The 21,168-nt window shown below is 41.0% G+C and overlaps 1 long non-coding RNA gene and 1 pseudogene across 1 annotated transcript; both read right to left on the reverse strand.

Annotated features, from left to right (window-relative positions):
* Positions 1 to 903: 903 nt before the first annotated feature.
* LOC102212157 (protein NLRC3-like) lies at positions 904 to 13,956 on the reverse strand (annotated as a pseudogene).
* A 2,221-nt stretch (positions 13,957 to 16,177) lies between these two features.
* Positions 16,178 to 18,099, reverse strand: LOC106456268 (uncharacterized). The gene is made up of 4 exons (XR_001290424.1): positions 18,040 to 18,099; positions 17,888 to 17,909; positions 16,416 to 16,494; positions 16,178 to 16,273 (listed from the first exon to the last, which is right to left on the reverse strand). It is a non-coding gene; the product is annotated as an uncharacterized LOC106456268 (long non-coding RNA).
* Positions 18,100 to 21,168: the final 3,069 nt, after the last annotated feature.

Consider the following 21,168-nt stretch of genomic DNA (forward strand, 5'->3'; position numbering starts at 1 on the left):
CAAACACTGAAAAAAGCCAAACAATAACATTTTTAAGATATCTAAGTGACCTATATATCACGTTTAACCTCAGTAGTGACAGACCGCAGGGATCTGAAAACGATGTGCCGGGAGTTCGCTGTTCTCATTGGCTCTAGTGACCTTTAACCTCCCGACTAGCTATCAAGCTGGTGGGTAACAGAGTATGAAGGGTATGAACTCTGGGATAGGTCGGGCCATGAAGGACACCCGACCCATCCTTCAAATTCGGGGAAATGAAGGACGCATTTGAAGCAGCCTTCGTCTCGTTGCTGTGACGTAATCGGCCTTCAAAGGATGCAGCCCCTGAATTGAGACACAGCCTAGATCTCTGATTCAGGGTGGACAATCTGTGGACACAGCCCCAAGCTCAAGTTTGACAACATGGACGTCCCTTTTTACTCTCTGAATCTCTGCTGTGTAGGTGAGGACCTGCTCTGATGAGTTCACAAACCGCCTCCTTAGGTGCAGTGTAGGCATATTAGGATCTGAGGTACTGCAGGGAGGCAGGAGGACTTTGTAACAAGCAACAGTAGTAATTTGTTTTTTGTCAAAGCCACAGAGAGACACTGTAGTTGGATGAAAGAGTCACATGATCCAGATAAAGATTCAGAACCACAGATTTGTGACGTATGCCCCAGGATGTAGTATGAAGACTAAAGATGTGCTTCAGTCACTGAGTCCTGCACAGTGTTGTGGGAATTGCAGAGCATATGGTACACACAGTTCTTCTGTTAAAAAGCATTTATTTAATCATGACCAGAAGAAAAGATTACAAATGATCAGCAGATACATGAAATATATCTACCAGAACACATTATTGTATCATTGCAAATATAACTATGTAATGTTAATTAATATAACAATGTGCTCTATGAGGTCCTGAAGTATTCATAAACAAGGCAAGTACATAAGTCCTCATGTAAGATAAATAAACTGAACAAAGCTACGCTGGAGTCCAAGAAAAACACTTTAGAAGTGAACATGAGCAGGACAGCTCTTTAATCCCTGGGCTAACTTAATAATGAGCAGGTATTTATGAAGGAATCATTATTCATGCAGAGACTGAATATGGCTGCTTCCAATTACTCTGAATTCCAGTCTTAACCATTAGGGTCAGAGACTTGGTGATCAAACACTTTTTCAGAGAAAAACATAATAAAATATTTCTGCATCAAAGTCTGACGTGTCTCAAAATATGTGGTCAGGTGATCACAGTGTGTGCAAAGGTTGTTCTGTGTGGCACTCAAGTAGCTGTTTACATTTGGTGACTGCTATCCCTGCAGGTCACACAAAGCTGCTGAGCACTTGTACATTTCAAGTGTAAACCAGAACCACAGTGCAGGGTAGAGGGGCTCAGTGAACCTGCAGAAAAAGGTGTGGAGGTGGAGCCGAGTGTCAGAGGTGACATCATAGAAGGACAGAATGCCAGCTGGCCAGTCCAAAAAAACTCCGACTTTTTGAAAACCAGCGCGGCGCCCAGAAAGTCGTATTTCTGTCACTTTGTAATCGTGCCACGCTGAGTAATGATTATCTTTGCAGAGCAGCATCCAGGATCTGTCATTTCCTCCATGCCACGATTCATCTGGACCTTTGTCAGGTCCAGCTTTGTAAGTTACACCTATGGAAACAGTTCCCTTCCACTTTACCTCCCAGATACTTAAACCAGTGAGACCCTGTGTACATAGCACCTGCTCCCACTTATAATAAACCTCTGGACTGCTAGGAAACAATTCCCACCGTGAATGTAAAATTGGTCGTTTCGACCCAAGTACTGCCTTTCTGTCTGCAGAGAGAGCAAGGTTCCTGTGAGCTGTATCGGGGTCCAGTGTGAGACTGCAGGCAACTGTTGGAAGAAAAATATACAACACTGAGATGTTTCATCACTGCAGTGTTTCTCACACTTGTCCTGATGCATGCTCGGTCGTCAGGGTAAGTAAATCATGTTCATCTGGAGAAATGTCAAAGAGCTGACCTGACAGCTCATTCAGGGCTAGTTTCAGTCATTATGCAAATGTTGTTCATAAGGTTGAAACCTGCAGTCAGCTGATGATGATGTAACGTTTCTAACACTGAAAACGCTGCGTCCAGATCAACTGAATCAACTTTTGGGGTTATACACATGTTTGAATATTAAAGAGCGCTTTGAAAGTTTCGCTTTATGAATAAAACACTTGAAGTTATTTTGCTTTGAAAAATCTGTCTACACACTTTCAGGCCCCTTTTATTTGCACATTGAAATCTACAGCAGTGTTTGAACATGAATATCAAAACCTTTGTGTGCAGCAGGATGCTGACGATTCAGTTAACTAACCACAGGTGCCATTAATAACACGTTCATGTAGGTTACATTAATGCAAACTAGCGCACACTGTTATTGACACATTTTCAGGAATTAAACATAGTCTTGAGCTTCCCAGTTAAAAAAAAAAAAAGACTTAATGAATTACTTACCCTTCTTCGCACCCTCTGCTCCTGAGTAGTCCAGCCTGAAACGAAGAGTAAAAAATCATTCACGCTCACATTCACTCCCGTATTCTCACCTATGGGCAATTTAGACTAATCAGTGAACCTATCCCCACAAGCTGCATGTCTTTGGACGGTGGGAGGAAGCCGGAGTACCCGGAGGGAACCCACACAAACAAGGGAACGTGCAAACTCCACACAGAAAGACCCCGGCCTGATGGTCCTTGTTGCGGCTACAGTGCTAACCACCGTGCTGTATAACAATTACATTTATTATTTCCAAAATGAAAATTTAATTTTAAAAAAAGCAATCTAATAGTCAGTTTTATACGTATTTTACACATGTCTCATGCAGCTTATGCTTTCCATAGTTCGATTTGTTAGTGAAAAGTGTTTTTTACATTTTTCCTGATACAACATGTAATTATAAGGATTAAGTAAGAATGAGGCTAATAATAATGGATTCCATTGATATAGCACTTTACAATTCCACTATTCATTCACTCTCACATTCGCACACTGGTGGAGCAGCTACAGGTGTAGCCACAGCTACAGACTGACTGACTGACAGAAGCCAGGCTGCCATATCGTGCCATCGGCCCCTCTGGCCAACACCAGTAGGCGGTAGGTAAAGTGTCTTGCCCAAGGACACAACGACCAGGACAGAGAGCCCGGGGATCGACCCGGCGACCTTCCGGTTACAGATGCGCTTCCCAACCCCATGAGCCATGGTCGCCCATATAAGTCTCAGTGGTCTGCTCCGTGGGGTGAATGAGATTTGTCTCAGGTTCCGTAACATTCTGGATGTTGTGGGACTGTCTTAGTTGTCTTTCTGCTATTTTCATCCATCATTTAAAAGAGGAAGAGCTGCTACTCCAGTTAGGATGCCTCCTGGTGGTTTTGTCCCACTGAGAGACAGACCCAGTCTCCCCTTGTCAAATCCGCGTCTACGTGTTGTGTTTCCTGTTTTACTTTGTTAGTCTCTAGTTTGGCTTCCTCTGATCTTGTGTTTGATTACTCCCAGCTGTGCTGTCCTTCTGTGTCCCATCCCCTCGTTATCCCTCAGTGTATTTTAGCCCTGTGTCAGTGTCGCGTCGTCCCCTCATGCTGTGTGGTTTCCCTTTGTGCGCCTCGTCCCTAGGTTTCTTAGTGTTTAGTATTAGTTTCTAGTTTAGTTTAGTTTTTGCAAGTTTATTGTTTATGGAGTTTTTTCTGCTACTGCAATAAAAGCAGCCTCTTTGAGTTTACTCCTCCGTCTGAGTGTCCTGTGTTTTGGGTCCTACATCCTGCGTGCCACAGCCGATTCATGACACTAAGACTGCTATTCCCACAACTACTCATGAAGCCGATCATGGATGGATGAAGTAAACATAATCTGAGAAAATGCATAAAGGGGCCACATTTTTATGAATAAAGCATAATGAGACACATCGACAAATATTTTGTATTTGAAAAAATACAGTGTTCTTGTTTTCAGTCATGTAAGAATCACATGAATGTCACAACCTTGAATTCTGCACTGAAGATGATCAGTATCAACGTTGAGCTGGTTAATGGGTGATATATAATATAATGGGTGTATAATAATGAGATTATACTGATACACCCATTATATTATAATGGGTTAGTTCACAAACGTGATGCTTAGACATCTGTACAAGACAAAAAAGCTCTTTATACCTGAGAGTCTCAAGGCTGCACTGGGGATCCTTCAGTTTAGCAGAAAGCAGTTTTGCTCCCAAGTCACCAGGACAATTGTAGCTCAGGTCCAGCTCCTTCAGGCTGAAGGGGTTGGATGTGAGGGCTGAAGCCAGAGAAATGCATCCTTTCTCACGTATCCAGCAGCCTGACAGACTACAAAAGCAAAAAACAGTAGGCAGAGAATAAATTGTATGTCAGATGGACCCTTATGAGCAAGCAAGCTCAGAGACATGCTGTTTATAGACAGTAGTTGTATATGCAGTTTTGACGTCATCATTGCTTATGTGGCGATATTGTCTGAGAGCTGATTCTTATTGTTCAGGAATACTGCAGCACCTCAAAGCCTACTTTTAAATACCGTAGGAACCGTGTAAGCCAGGAGTCTGAAAGCAGCATTTTGGATCAGCTGAAGGCTTTTTCAGGGAGTTTTTAGGAAATCCTGATAATAATGAATTAGTTCAGTCTAGAAGTAATAAATATATGCAGCAAGGATGTAAAACTATTAACAAATAAGCAACTTCGGTGTGAGTAGAATTTATGTAGCTACTCTGCACTGTTTGCACATGACATTGGCAATAACAATACTTATAGCAGATGATGTGATCCTGTTCTGCACTAATTTAAACAAATCAATACCATCCATATTAAGTCTCATTAATACATTTAGCACATTTTCGGGTTATAAAATACATTTTGATAAATCCGAAATATTATTTTTGAATAAAAATGAAACGACAAAATCCTCCAATCAATCCTCCCTTTCTGCTATCTGAACATGGGTTTACTTATCTGGGTGTGAAATTAACCCCCTCAATTGAAAATATTCTGGCATCCAATTATAATTCCTTAACGACGTCAGTTACTGCACTTCTACACAGATGGATGAAACTACCTATATCTTTAATTGGTTGTATTAATATACAAAAAATGTCAATTTTGCCAAAATATCTTTACCTTTTTCAATCAATACCTCTCTCTCCACCAGACTCTTTCTTCTTAGATTTGCAAAAACTATTCCGAAACTTTATTTGGAACAACAGAAGACCAAGACTCAGAATCTCATTATTATACCTTCCTTATGAAAGAGGGGGTTTACAGCTTCCAAATTTAAAGTGGTGCTTCTGGGCTGCTCAAATCAGAGCGGCAATGTTTTATTTTGTTAATGAGCAAACTCCAGTGTGGGTTTCTATGGAGTCCACAGAAATCAAAATTCCCCCTAACATATCTTTACTCAGCCGACAGGAAGACACTAAATAAGCAAACTAAGAACCCCTTTCTAAAAAACATTATAATGATCTGGTTAGAAACACATAACTACTTGGGAGAAATGTTACAACTGTCTCGGTTTACTCCGATATTTGGAAATAACCACTTTTCCTCCTGGTAGGGCGGATGCAGGTTTTAGATTTTGGTTCGATCAAGGTATAAGAAAAGTGTCTGATATATTTAGGAATAATACTCTTATGTCTTTTGAACAACTTAGAAGTACTTTTTCTATTCCTGTCAAACATTTTTTTAAATTTCTTCAATTAAGAAATTTTATCTTAACCACACAAGGTGACAGCTTAGAAATCCCACCTCCTGCTCTCTAGAGAGCACAGTTAGAAAGCATCTAAATGGGACAGGCCGAGTTTCTGCATTGTATAAATTATTTACGGAAAATTCCAAAGAATCAACACAGTCTATTTTAGAGGCTTGGAGGAAGGATTTGCAAATGGATATATCTGATGATGAGTGGTATAAATCACGCTCCTTGGCCCAGAGTCAGACAATTAATATTTCAACATAACAATGTGCAATCTCGACTACTTCTATATAAATGTTTAACAAGACTCCGTCAAAAATGCATCATTTTAACTCAAACATCCCAGACACCTGTATTAAGTGTGGAGTGGACAGGCACTTTATTTCACTGTATATGGGAGCGTCCACATGTGAAAATCTTTTGGGGAAAGGTAATAAATGTGTTGAGTCAACTTATTGGTGATGTGATTCCACTTCATCCTAAAATATGTATTTTAAATATATACCCGAATAATTTTGTACCTGCTGCAAACAACAGAGCTCTGTTAACGACTGGACTTTTGAAAGCCAAGCGCTGTTGCTATGTGTTGGAAAAATCAAAAAATATGTGGACTAAGTCAGTGGCTTAATGGACTGACATCTATACTATCTATGGAGAAAATAACTTATGCATTAAGAAATAAACTGGACAAGTTTTGGGCTTCATGGTCAAAATTCTACAACTTTCTGGAGAACTGCAGCGTGCACGCTGTGGACTTAACAGCCTGAAACTCTGACTCGATTTGTATATCTGCCTTTCCCTTTTGTTATGGTTTGCTTTGTTTTTGTTTCTATTACTATGTTGTTTCTGTTTCTGTTGTTGTTTTGTTTTTATTTATGTATTTATTTATTTTTTACTTTTTTTTTTTTAATGGTGCACCATGTAAAACCGGTTGAAACCAATAAATAAATGTTTAAAAAAAATAAATACTTATAGCGTTTTCAGAAAGACATCTACTGTAATGAAACGTATTCCCCACTGCTGTGAAATCCATTTTTGTAAATGTCATTAAGAAATGACAGCTTGCTGTCTGCTAATCAGGTTGTGAAGACCTAAGCAACTCAACATTTAAGATAAGTATGCCAGTGCATAGAACACAGCTAACTTGTCTGATTTAAGGATTCCTTACCTGAGAGATTTTATTTGACAGTCAGGACTTTGTAGTTCAGCTGAAAGCCTCATCGCTCCTGAATCCAGCAATTTATTGGCACTTAAATTAACCACTTTCAGATGACAGGCCTTGGAGCTGAGAAGTGAACCCAGAAATTCACAGCTTTTCTCTGTCAGCCCACAGAACCTCAGGCTGGGGGGGGGGGGGGGGGGGGGGGGGGGAAGTATGTTAATTATTGATTAAACCACACAAAAAGAAAGTGGGGATGATAGAAAAGGATCAGCGTGCAATATTACAGTGAGAACTCTGACCTGAGAGTTTCCAGTCTACAGAATCGACTCTGTAGACCAACACAGAGCTGCTTGACTCCTGAATCCCGCAGACTATTGTGGCTCATATCCAGTTCTCTCAGGCTGGAAGGCTGATTGCTGAAAACTGAAGCCAGAAAACCACAACTTCCCGATGACAGAAAACAGAAAGACAACCTGAAAGTGTAAAAATGAAGAAATGATCAATTAAGCAGTGCAATCTTAGTTTTCTAGGACCTCCAATACATAATGCTGTATTTCTTCATAGCCTCTTTTCTTTTGGCAAGTACTGATTGGACTGTGCTCATTGAAAGATTGTGACTGCATGGTTGGAGTACAGGGATGATTTTAGGTGGAAAATTAGGTCTGAATAACAACTATGTTTACATTGCTAAAACAAACCGACTCAGATGTTGAAAGACCTCAGAGACGACTCTGGCACTTCCTGTAGATTGCGGTACAATAAAAATAGTTAAAGCAAAAGACATAAAATAGGATAAAGTTAGAATGATAATAAAAACAATAGTTACAGACTCATACTGATTTAAAAGCAAGACAATAAAAATAGGTCTTTAGATGGGTTTTGAAAGTCTCCAGGAGGTCCTGATGTGCAGAGGAAAAGTGTTCCACAATTTAGGAGCAGCCGCCACAAATGCCCGGTCTCCTCAGAGTTTTAATCTGGACCTTGGGACAACTAGTAGCATTTGGTCCGCAGACCTCAAAGATCTTGCAGGAGTATACCAGGTTAGAAGATCAGAAAGATATGCAGGAGCTAGTCCATGCAGCGTCTCAAAAACAAGTGTTAAAATCTTAAAATCAATTTGAAAACTGACTGGCAGCCAGTGTAATGATGCGAGTATGGGAGATATGTGATCTCGCTTGCGTGTGCCAGTTAGGAGCCCCGCTGCAGTGTTTTGGACCAGCTGCAGTCAGCCAGTAGATGACGAGGTAACACCAAAGTAGAGGCTATTACAGAAGTCGAGGTGAGATGAAGGCATGGATCGCTTTCTCAAAATCTCTGAAGCAGAGAAAAGGCTTAACTTTTGCAAGGAGGCGAAGATGAAAGAAGCTAGTTTTGATTACATTGTTCATCTGTTTATCAAAGATTAAATTGCTATCAAAGATCACTCATAAAATTCTTGCAAATGATTTTCTGTTGTTTGCTAAGAGGCTATGGTCATAATGGTCACAATGACCTCAGCTTTCAGTCAACAGTTGATTCTTTGGTCTTTGCCACGTTGAGCTGCAGATGATTCTGCTCACACACAGTCGACCACAGCATGGTACTCTGTCTCATCACCGTCACTGATGCATCCAACCACCGCAGAGTCGGCAGAAAACCTCTGAAGACGGAGGTCTCTGTGCAGTGGCTGAAGTCTGTGGTGTAGAATGAAGAGGAAGGGGGCGAGGATGGCCCCTTGTGGTGCCCCTGTGTTGCTGATCCTCTAGTCAGACACAAAATGTTGAAGATGCACATACTGTGGTCTTCCTGTCAGGTAATCAACAATCCAGGGCATGAGAGAGGTTCCACCTGCAGCCTCGATGTCCACCTTTCTTGTGGCCTTCGTGTGAAATACTAATTACATCACAGGACGCTCAGCTGCCTTGCTATAACAACCCCACGCACATTAGATGGTATTCAATTATAATAGAAAACGAGTCATTTAATGAGTCACTTTAACAGAGCTATGTGTTTTTAAAGTAATGTTACACTTTTTAAAATGGTATACCACAAATAATATTAATAATATCAAATAATGTTTACAACACCAGTGCCCCTCACACTTCTCTTGCTGTATTAGATTGATGTACAAAATAATATTATTATAAATAATGTTTTTAAAATATATTTTGATAAAAACAACAATAAATTGAAAGTGACATTATTACTGCTTCTCTCTGATGACATTGCAGTTGGCACTGCCCGTGATAAATCATAGTTACTTCAGTATTTTTTACTCAGATTATGTAATTTTGATGAAAGTTTTTGCTTTTTTGTTAAGCAAAAAGCTGTGTTCCCATCTCATCACAATGTAGTCACAGTCTGAACCATATACTATTCTCACATCTGCTTTCTAGGTTCTTATTATGTGGAGCACTAACACCAGCCTTTTCTGTCAAGCTCTCGGGGATCTACAGAACCACTGCAGATGATTGTAATTTTGTTTCTTCTTATAGTGACTCAGAGGCTGAGAGGGTTGGAGGCTAAAACTAACCCAAATTGTTGAGTTTTTCAATTTATTATTGTAGTATCTTGTCTCTACAATATAAAGTGCCTTGACACAATTGTTGTAATTTGACACTATAAAAATAAATGTAATTACATTTTTTTCATGTTATTTTATGTTACTTTTATTTATTTCTTTGTTTGTTCCTTTTCTTTGCACTTACTATTTGCTCTCTCACAAATACTCACTGCTGGATTTAATAGAATTACAGGCATTATATAATATACACACTCACTTCAATATTTAAATATTACCATTGTCTGTAATGTTCTTTGTATGTAATGTCTGAGAGAGAGAGCATATTCAAGAGTCTTGATGAGCACTGAAACTCCCTCTAGGTAAAATACTTCATACCTGAGAATCTGGAGTTTACACTGTGGACTGGACAAGCCAACAGAAAGCAGCTTCACCCCTGAATCCTGCAGCAGATTGTAATTCAGGGACAGAGTTCTCAGACTGGAGGACTGGGTGCTGAGGACTGATGAGAGTATCTGGCAGGATGCATTTGTGAGGCAGTTTCTTTCCAACCTAGATGTTAAAAGAAACACTTTTGTTTTGATTCAGATGTTTAACCCCAAAAACAAAACAATGGAATTCTAAGATATACCACTGATCACAAAACCTGTTTATATCCAGACGGCATTTTGCTGTTCATATTCATCACTTCATAAAACATTCAAGCTTGTCAAAACAAACTTATAAAATCTCCTAGTATTCCATAAACTGCATCAACAGTACATCCATTACACATCCAAAGCATAGGCTGTACAGTTCATAAACTTCTTATCCCTATGTGGACGAGTTACAACACTTACCATCAATTCTCAATTTAGTTTGATTTATATAGCATCAAATCACAACAACAGCCTTAAGTCACTTTATATTGTAAGGCAACGATCCTACAATAATACAAAAAACCCCAAACAAACAAGAAAACCCATCCACCCAATTATATATGACCCCCACTGTGCAAACGTTTTGGCATCTGTGAAAAGGAAAAAAAACTCCCTTTTAACAGGAAGAAACTTCCAGTACAACAAGGTTCAGGGAGGGGCAGGGCCATCTGCTGTGATTGGCTGAGGTGTGGGTAGGAAGACAGGACAAGGACACGCTGTGGAAGAGAGTCGGAGACTGAAAATAACTAATGATTAAATGTAGAGGTGTATGAGCACATAGTGAGTGAAGAAGAAACACCCAGTGCATCATGGGAATCCCCGGCAGCCTACGTCTACTGCAGCATAACTAAGGGAGGATTCAGGGTCACCTGGTCCAGCCCTAACTATATGCTTTAGCAAAAAGGAAAGTTTGAAGCCTAATCTTGAAAGTAGAGATAGTGTCTGTCTCCTGAATCCAAACTGGAAGCTGGTTCCACAGAAGAGGGGCCTGAAAACTGAAGGCTCTGCCTCCCATTCTACTTTTAAATACTCTAGGAACAACAAGTGATATTCTGAGTTTGGGATTACGCTGTGCAAGGAACATTACGTTGGACTATCACCACTTCTACGGCTTTCCGGAGGACATAATAAGAACTCAGGAAACACAGGAAAGATGGTGCTGGGTGTGTTGGCATGCTGTTTCTCGGTTCTAAAATGTTTATGTATTGTATTCATAGTGGTGTCCCTGCTAGCTTTGAAAGCCCTCTCCCATCCGTGACTCACTACTGATGCTCCCCTGCGTTAGCCAGTGATTTAAAAGACTCCCGCCACCAATGGCACGGTACAGGAGAAACTGCATCAGTGTGATCCACCCTGTGCCTGTACTCACACTTGACCCGCTCCAGTTCGCATACAGAGCTAACAGATCAACTGAAGACGCCATTGTTACAACGCTGCACACCACCATCTCTCACCTGGAACAACAGGCTGCTCCTTGTTGACTTTAGCTGTGCTTTCAATACAATACTCCCGGACAGACCAACAATAAAACTGCTGGATATTGAACTTCCTTCAACTACCTGCTGCTGGATAAGAGACTTCCTGTCAGACCGTGTACAGAGAGTTAGAGTGGGGCCTCATCTTTCCCCAGCCTTAACAGCAACTCTCCACAAGACTGTGTACTAAGTCCCCTACTGTACACTCTGTACACACATGACTGTGTCAGTACCCACTCAGACAACGCAGTGATTAAGTTTGCAGATGATACCACCATGGTGGGGCTCATCTTTGGGGAAGACGAGACGGCGTACACACACACACACACACACACACACACACACACACACACACACACACACACACACACACACACACACACACACACACACTTTATCTAACCCGAGAATTTGGAGTTTACACTGTGGACTGGACAAGCCATCAGAAAGCAGCTTCACTGCTGAATCCTGCAGCTTGTTATAATTCAGGGACAGAGTTCTCAGACTGGACTGGGTGCTGAGGACTGATGAGAGATCCTGACAGCATGCGCTTGTGAGGCTGTTTTGGTCCAACCTAGATGTTAAAAGAAACAAATTTGGTTTTATTTAAGAAACTGAAATTGAAATAAAAGTCTTCCTTACAATAAAATAAACAAATACCTGAGAGTTTTCAGTTGACAGTTTGGATTCTGCAGTCCAGCACAGAGTGAGATCACTCCTGAATCTTGGAGGTTGTTGTTACTAAGGTCTAGTTCAACCAAATTACACAATGGGGAGTTAAAAACGTTTGCCAGAAATAAGCAGCTTCTGTCTGTCAGTTTACAGTCACTTAGTCTGGGGGGAAAAAACAGAAAGTTACAAATATTACAAATGGAAGTAATTTATGGTGTTTTTTTCTTTCATGCTTCTATATATTGTTATTTATAAAAATCAACCTACAGAGCTGTGCTGGAGGTTTTAACCACTGGCAGCAGCCTCAGAAGAGCCTCCTCTGAAGCAGAGTATTTCTTTAGGTCAAACACATCTAAATTTTCTTCAGATGACAGTAGGATGAAGACTAGTGCTGACCAGTGAGCAGGTGTTAGTTCATTTGTGGAGAGTCTTCCTGACCTCAGTGATTTTTGAATTTCCTCCACTAGAGAACTGTCATTCAGTTCACTCAGACAGTAAAACAGATTGATGCTTCTCCGTGAAGAGACTTTTGTTATCATCTTTTTGATGTATTGGATTGTTTTCTGTTTAGGTTTTGAGCAACTGTCTTGCTGCCTTGGCAAACCTTGCAGGAGACTCTGGTTGGTTTCCAGTGAAAGACCCAAGAGGAAACGGAGGAAGAGATCTAGGTGTCCATTTGGGCTCTGCAAGGCTTTGTCCACAGCACTCTGGTAAAACTTTGTAGCTGCGTTGTCCTTAAATAACAGTTCGGACAACTTGGATTTAGATTGTGCATCAGAAAGCAGATTGACTCCAGAGTTGATGAAGGTCAGATGGACATGAAGAGCAGCCAGAAACTCCTGAACGCTCAGATGGACGAAGCAGAACAACTTTTCCTGATACAGTCCTCTTTCCTCTTTGAAGATCTGTGTGAACACTCCTGAGTACACTGAGGCTGCTCTGATATCGATGCCACACTCTGTCAGGTCTGATTCATAGAAGATCAGGTTTCCTTTCTGCAGCTGATCAAAAGCCAGTTTTCCCAGAGACTCTGTCATCTTCCTCCAGTATTGATATGTCTCAGCTCCTCTATCACACTTGACCTTCTTCACTTTGGCCTGAACCACCAGGAAGTGGATGTACATCTCAGTCAGGGTCTTGGGCAGCTGTCCTCCCCCTCTGGTTTTCAGCACATCTTCCAGAACTGTAGCAGTGATCCAGCAGAAGACTGGGATGCGGCACATGATGTGGAGGCTTCGCGATGTCTGGATATTGCTGATGACAATGCTAGCCTGTCGCTCATCTCTGAATCTCTTCCTGAAATACTCCTCCTTCTGTGGATCAGAAAACCCCCTGACCTCCGTCACCATGTGCACATACTCAGGAGGGATCTGATTGGCTGCTGCAGGTCGTGTGGTTATCCAGAGGCGAGCGGAGGGAAGGAGTTTACCACTGATGAGGTTTGTCAGCAGCACATCCAGTGAAGTCGACTTTCTGACATTAGTCAAAGTTTTATTTTTTTCGAAGTCCAGAGGAAGGCGGCACTCATCCAGACCGTCAAAGATGAACACAACTTGGGGCTTGTTATAGTTGTAGGTTTCTCCTTTTGTTTCAGAAAAGAAGTGACGAAGAAGTTTCTTCAAGCTGAACTTTTTCTCTTTCAGCACATTCAGCTCTCTGAAAGTAAATGGAAATATAAACTGAATGTCCTGATTGGCTTTGTCTTCAGCCCAGTCAAGAGTGTATTTCTGTGTTAAGACTGTTTTCCCAATGCCTGCCACTCCGTTTGTCAGCACTGTTCTGATTGGCCCATCTCTTTCAGATGAAGTTTTAAAGATATCTTCACATTTGATTGTCGTTTCTGTTGTGGCTGTTTTCCTAAATACTGCTTCAATTTGTCGGATCTCATGTTCATCATTGACTTTTCCAGTTCCCCCCTCTGTGATGTAGAGCTCTGTGAGGAGCATTGGATTTCCAGCTTTAGCAACTCCCTCAAACTTCTTCTTCAGATTAAATTTGACTTTCCGCTGGCAGTTCATTGTGTTAGTTTCTGAATTAAAAACAAACAAAAACAAAACATAAAAAACCCAGTAATAACACCAAGGTGAGTTTGCAGTAACAATGGCAAATGTGATACAACCTCATTTTCAAAAGAGTTTAGACAGTGTGTAAAATCCAAAAACAGAATCCAGTGATTTTAAATACATATTTGAGTACTGTATTTTTCGGACTATTAGGCGTATTTAAAATGCTTTAATTTTCTCAAAAATGAACAGTGCACCTTATAATCTGGTGCGACTTATGATGAATTCTGGTTATACTTACTGACCTCGAACCAATTTAATGTGGTACACGGCGCTCAGAAATCTGTCAAAAATGTTTTAGTATGACTTTGCTAAGCTACGAAGCCGCACCCCTTGATTGATTGTCGGAGCATTACGGCTATCGTAGTCAGGAACCTCGTGGAGTAATCTGGGTCCTAAACTCCAACACTTCAGGTCCCAAAGTCAAACGAACACTGCAGCATCACTGAGAGTTAAAAACTGTCTAAATTCTTTCATCCTTAATAAAATGATCAGCGTTGCTTCTTTGCCAGGTGTAACAATTAAGTTTAACATCCAGGCATCCATGAAAACAGAATTTAATACATTTAACAGAGTTAGAAGTTAGCAGGAAGTTAGCTCGCTAGTTTCCACCTAAATATGATATAGCATGTTCTGACTGAGAGATTACGGAAACAAATTCAAACATACAGCTCTGCTATCACTTCCAACGCAAATGAAGACAGGAAACTAAACAGCAGTGACGTTTGTAGGGTTACTGAAGTTGGGCTAGCTGCTATATAATGATGTGCTACGTGATCGCTAGCAACACAGCTATGTTAGCATAGCATAAACTCACTGAAGCTGGAGGATGAACGCTAACTTTTTTCCACTCTGTAAAAGTTAACGTGAGGGTTCCTGATGGTTAGAGACAAATGCAATCGCATGGCAGGATGCTGTAAATGGACCAAACTTCAGTCAGGAGAACAACTGAGATAATCCATCCACAATACGAGGTTAGTCACTAATATACTGCAACTACATCGGAATAGAACAGCTGCCTGAGAATTCAACATTAATGAATCAATGGTACAGAAGTGGAGGAAGCAAGAAGAATAAGTTGAGTAAAGTTTGACTTATCGGACTGTTTTGTTTTGTTTGGTCTGAATAATACGGTACACATGTGTAATGGAGTTGTAATGGCTTCAGCTTTTAGACCTGTATTACATCCATTATTTATATTGTTCCATGATTTGTACACATGGCATGTAAAACCTTTACATCTGGGGATGCACCATAAAGATTTATATGAATGCTACTATCTAACCCATGTCTTTTTCATTGCGTAATTCAGCAAGACAATACCCAACCACATTGTGAGTGCATTCCAACAGCATGTATTCATAAAAGAGTCTTGGTATTAATGCAGGGGAGGTGTGATGAGCTGATGCAGCTCCGGTGTGTCAGCCTTCCTGCAGTGGCGCCATAGACCACACCCAAAGAGTCTCAGTAGTTGTTTGCATTTTAACAGAGAGACAGAATATCAACCAAAAATCCAGAAAAAAAGCAAAGTCAGCACAGTCCACAAAGTTAGTATGTATAACTTTGTGTGTGTTTTTTCTGGATTTTTGATTGTGTATTACATTCTTTCTCTCCATGAAAATAAAGATTTTTATGGAAGTCTCAAGTGAGCAAATAAATTCAGCTTACTTGTAATCACACTGATATGCTGAGCCTTAGTTTTTGTTTTGTTATGTTGATGCTGGTGGCATCCCAATTCAGGTTTATTCTCCTGTTACTTTCTGAGTTTTTCCACATTGTGTCCAGTTCATAGGTTAAGTCTACATCTCGGCATTAGCTGTTCCTCTGTTCTGTTTTTTGCATGTATATTTTGAAAGACTTCAGTATTAAACCTGTTTTGAGTTTATTTCCTTTTTTCATGAGTCCTGCATTGAGGTTCACTTCCTGCCCACCACACAGCAATCCATGACAGTATTATGGATCACTGTGGCATAAATTAGATGTTATAGCCTTTGTCATTTTAATTATCATCATTTGTTTCTCAGTATTGTTAAGATGTCTTACTGCTCTGGATGGACTCAGCTAGTTCGTTGTGATTCATTCTCCTCAGGAACTGCAGTGTGATCTTAAGAAAAGCCGTTCTCCTGATCCGGATCTGCTTTTCTTCACCAAAATCTCCCACCTCCTCGTGCTTCTTCTGAGTCTCTAAATAGTCAGAGTTTCCTTGACTCAAAACAATCTGAATCATCTGCAGTTCATTCTTCACAAATGCTATAATGTCCTCCTGAAGTAACTGTAACAGAACAGACAGAACCACAATCAGGCAATGTTGTAGGAGTTGACAACACTAGTCTTAATAGCACTGCAAGGATCATCAAAACAGATAAATTTTCAATGATTTTAACGATGGTGAAAAATTTTCTACAATCACATACTGCAAATATGGAGTCCAAGTCTTGAGGATTGTTATGGATAGATGGAAAACTGGCAGACTCGGTTCCGTCCCCATGATCTCTGCAGAGAAATAAAACTATGCGTAATGTGTCATAGTTTACATGCAGTACCTACAGGTAGTTAACAGTAAATAATGCTTATCTATAGCAGAAAGATTTGTACAGTAGTTTAACTAACACAGTTGTGATCTCATGACCACCTGCAGTTGTGAGCAGCTGTCACAAAACAGACTGAGCGCAACACATTCACATCTAAAAATGGACAAATTTACAGCGTAAATAAATCAAAGGAAGAGAACACAATGACATGTCTCACTTCAATGTAGGTTAATCATGCTAACAGAGACTGACTGCCGAGAGACAAAAAAAAAAAAAAAAAAAAAAAAAAAAAAAAAAAAGCGCATCAGAATGCTAATGTCTGCCAGAGAAACACATTGTAGTCGTGAGCACGACCCACATGTACACATTCAGAGGCAGGCAGATGTAATTTGAAAAGGTTTATTGATTGCTAGTGATGTTACACCTGACATTGAAACCCCCAGGCCTGTATCAAGCAAATGGGGTGTGTCCAAATGATGCCTTTGTCGAGGCCCGTATTGTTCTTCAGGCCCCTGCAGAACATCAGGGGGACAGAGCATCTCTCCTTGGTAGATCCCGCACTTGATGCTGACTGACGCTATTGGCTTGAAGTTGACCTTTAGTGTTGTTCACCACATCCCCATGAGTTCATGATGAATATTTACATATATATGAAAAAGCAAACAAACAAAACCCCCAACAAACCAGTGGCTGGCGTAGAATACAGGAACATCTGGGCCGAGTATGGACTGGAAGTCCTGAGATCAACATGGGAGACTCCTACTAGGGTGGTGCAGAATAACTGACCAAAGATCTTTTGGGACTTCAAGATACAGATGGGCAAAATGGTGGCGGCTAACCAACCGGACATAGTGGTGGTAGACAACCAGAAGCAGACGGCTGTAATGATAACTGTAGTGATACCGAATGACAGCAACATCAGGAAGAAGGAACAGGACCCTCAAGCTCCCAGGCCTCTGGTAGAGGACACAAGCTTGGAGCATGAAGACTGAAACCCTTATATGATAAATATACATACAAAGCATTGTTATATAGATATATATTTTTTAGGAACATGTAGGTTCAGTCATCACTTGTTTGGATTGAGCTAGCATATGGGAAACCAGTAAAACCAGACTTGACTAATGTAGCCTCAAAAGAACCACTTTCAAATCTTTAATCTAAGTCCTTAATTTTCATCTACTTTTGACCATCCTTAGGATGACTCTTTGTACACCACTTAAATTAAAACCATAAATTTTCTTTTTTTTTGGAGTTTAATGTGTTCAATTTCATAACAACTCAGATCATGAGCTTCATCAGTACATGAGAAATGTGTTTAAGGGAATGAAAGCACGATGTAAACATGGGATTACCTTTTCTTGTTAGAGGATGCACCTAAGAGCGAAAAGAAAAAACTAAATTAGCACTCAGGTTGAAGATTATTTTAATTATTCATTTTATTATTAAAAGTCCTCAAAAAAACAAAACAAACAATAAATATGAAAAAGAAAATAATAGGACTTACTGGAGTTATTCATTTTTGGATCCATCAGATCATCTGCATACTGCACTTCTAAGGAAACTTATCTGAGTGGGATAGTTGCAAAAGTAGTACGTTAGATTCAAACAGCATTAGAAACGCTACTTATGCCCTTTGAGTTCTAACACCTTGTCAAACCAGTCCAGCAAGAGCAAGTAGAAACAGAATTGTTGAGTAGTGTTCAAATGTTAACGGAAATGTAGTAAAAGGAGAAGCTTGCAGGGTGCATAATTATAAGAGCTTTAAAGAAGTCTCAAGACAAAAATGAATAATTTAGAAGCTCCTGGACAAGAAAAATAAACAACAAGGGCTAAAACCCAAATTCAGTTCAACACAAAAGGTGGCATAACAAAGAAAAAGTGAAATATAAGTAAGACTTGCACAACGTAAATGTTATTTACAAGTGGACACAATAACAATAACCAAGATTGAATACAATTTTAAATTTGAAGAAGTTTATCACAATAAAAAACAAAACCTTTTTTTTTAAAGTTTAGGAACTTGACTACGAGTTCACTAACATGTATTATAAAACACTTAGTTGATTAGTTACACTGCAAACTCCTGTTTTAACATGTACATGTACTATACCTGTCATGTTTGAGGTTTTCTGACCGAAAACACAGACTCAGAATCCAAGTTCAGTGTGTTTTTGTCTTTTTACAATTAGAACATCAAGTTGCCAGCGATAGCAGAACCTTCAAGCCGTCTGATCCATAACTCCTCAGTTACGACACTCCACCAGTTCAACAGATCCTTAATCCTCCTTTTTACTCACACCCCAGGTCTAGATATCTGCACAGAAAGAAGCAGAAGGTAAGCAGACAAACATTTCCATACTCCAGATGAACAGAATCAACTTTTTGGGATTTCCTTACCTGGATGATTGAGCGTGCATCAAGACATTTCCATACTGAGACACCAATCTCACTAACAGGTCTTTATTAACAGTCTGGCATCAAATGGACGTCTTCCTCAAGCCTCAGTAGGGAGTGGCAGATCACAAGTTCAGAAACAGGTGGGGTAATCACCTCAGGTACCCAGGTGTGCCCAGTCTGGCTGGAGTAGGCAGAAGATCCACCTCTAAAACACAGGGTGTGGTTAGTGCACCCACACAGCACAGACAGATAGAAAAAGAAAGAAAAACCAGAGGGAGAGGGGACAGGGGACATCCAGGAGGACCATGACAACACAACTCTTTTGTTTCTGTTATTTTGCTTGAGTAGCATACTGTCATGGTCCCTGTGTCTGCCCAGTCGGCCCAGTCAGGCTACATGTGTTTGTTCTGGTTTCTCTCGCTCTCTCTCCTCCCTGCTCGCAACGGTTTGCCTGGGTGGAGTTCATCATGGGCTCCTGCTTTCGGTCCTCACACCTGCAAGTAATGACTCACCTGTGATTCATCAACCTGTCTGTCTGCCACTTCTTAAGGCAGTGGCTATGAGACCTTCGTCGCTGGACTATTGTGTAACACTCCTTAGTGTAATTCTGGCCTTTCCAACATTTCGAGTTCTATTCATGTTTTCTTAGTATTAAATACCTTGACCCTGTATATAGATTCTCCTTGCCCCCGTCTTGAGACCCTGTTTCCCAGAACCTGTACGTGAGTGTGGCAGTTTAAGTGTGGCATGTAGAAGGAGGAGGATTTCCATGTGGGGTGAGCGGACCAGCAGTGGACCCCTGGGATCCCTGGACCCCCTTTTCCCCACTTGTATATGGTGCACTTGGAGTTGTGTTAATAAGGAACTGTTTATTGTGATTCGCAGTCTGTGCGTGAGTCTATCCTGCTCCGTCGTGACAGATTCATATTCAAAATAATGACTCTGAAATTTCTTATAGTCCAGTTATTCCTTCAAAAGAAATCAAAACAAGATTCTGTCCTGTGATACAGTGATCCAGACTCTTGAGTCAGGATCTGTTCGACAACAGTTTATAGACAGACCTGTACAGCGTCCGTATCACTGCAGACGCTGCACCAATCCATCTTCTTCCCTTACTTGTGAAGAAAACCCAGAGATACTTAAACTCCTCCACTTGAGGAGGAGATTCCAGGTCCCTGACCTGGAGTGGGCACTTCACCCTTTTTTCTGCTGAAGACCATGGCCTCAGATTTGGAGGTGCTGATTGTCATTCCCGCTGCTTTACACTGGCGTGAGAATTGCTCCGGTGTGAACTGGAGGCCACCACCTGATAAAGCCAACAGAACCATATTATCTGCGAAAAGCAGAGATGAAATTCTCAGGCAGTCCCAGTGGAAACCTCCCACCACCTGGCTATTCCTTGAAATTCTGTACAAATAATCTGAATCAGTGACAAAGAACAGATTTGGCAGAGTCCAAACCCCACTGGAAATGAGTATGACCTATTACCGGCTATGCGGACCAAGCTCTTGCAAAAGTTGTATAAGGATCAAATGGCCCCCATCAGTGTGCCAGACACCCGAATACTCTCGAAGAACCTCCCACAGAACACTCAGAGGGACACAGTTGAATTCCTTTTCCAAGTACACGAAACACGTGTAGACTGGCTGGGCAAACTCCCATGCACCCTCAAGTATCCTCAAGAGCGTGAAGAGCAGGGCCAGCGTTCCACGACCAGGATGAAAACCACATTGTTCCTCCGGTATCCAACATTCGACTATTGGACGAACTCTGGCCGAGCAGTGTGATTCCCCCCTATAGTTGGAGCATGCTCTCGGGTCCCCGCTTCTTGAAGATGGAAAACACCACCCCGGTCAAGAGGTTCCACCCTGATCTACATGCAACATTGTAGAGGTGTGTCAACCAACCTGAGTCGCCTGATGGTTTGTGAGAATCCCCTGGCAGCTGCCCAGCACACACTGCACCCGACCCCTAGAGTGCTTCCTGCTGGTGATGGGCCTACAGGAGTCTGGGCTAATGTCCATTTATTGGACTGTGTCTGGGCGGGCCCCGTGGACTAAGACCCAGCTGCCAGACGTTCGCCCCCACACTCAGAAAAATAAAGGTGCCAACTGGAACCAAAAGTGGCTCTTTAGACTGATGCCATAGAAGAACCTTTTTTGGTGCCACAAAGAACCTTTCAAACAATGGTTCTTTGAAGAACCATTTCTTTCAGTGGTTCATTGAAGAACCTTTA

This window comes from Pundamilia nyererei, unplaced genomic scaffold (assembly GCF_000239375.1).
Source record: "Pundamilia nyererei isolate P.nyererei 1_Seehausen unplaced genomic scaffold, PunNye1.0 scaffold00076, whole genome shotgun sequence".
NCBI classification, from domain to species: domain Eukaryota; kingdom Metazoa; phylum Chordata; class Actinopteri; order Cichliformes; family Cichlidae; genus Pundamilia; species Pundamilia nyererei.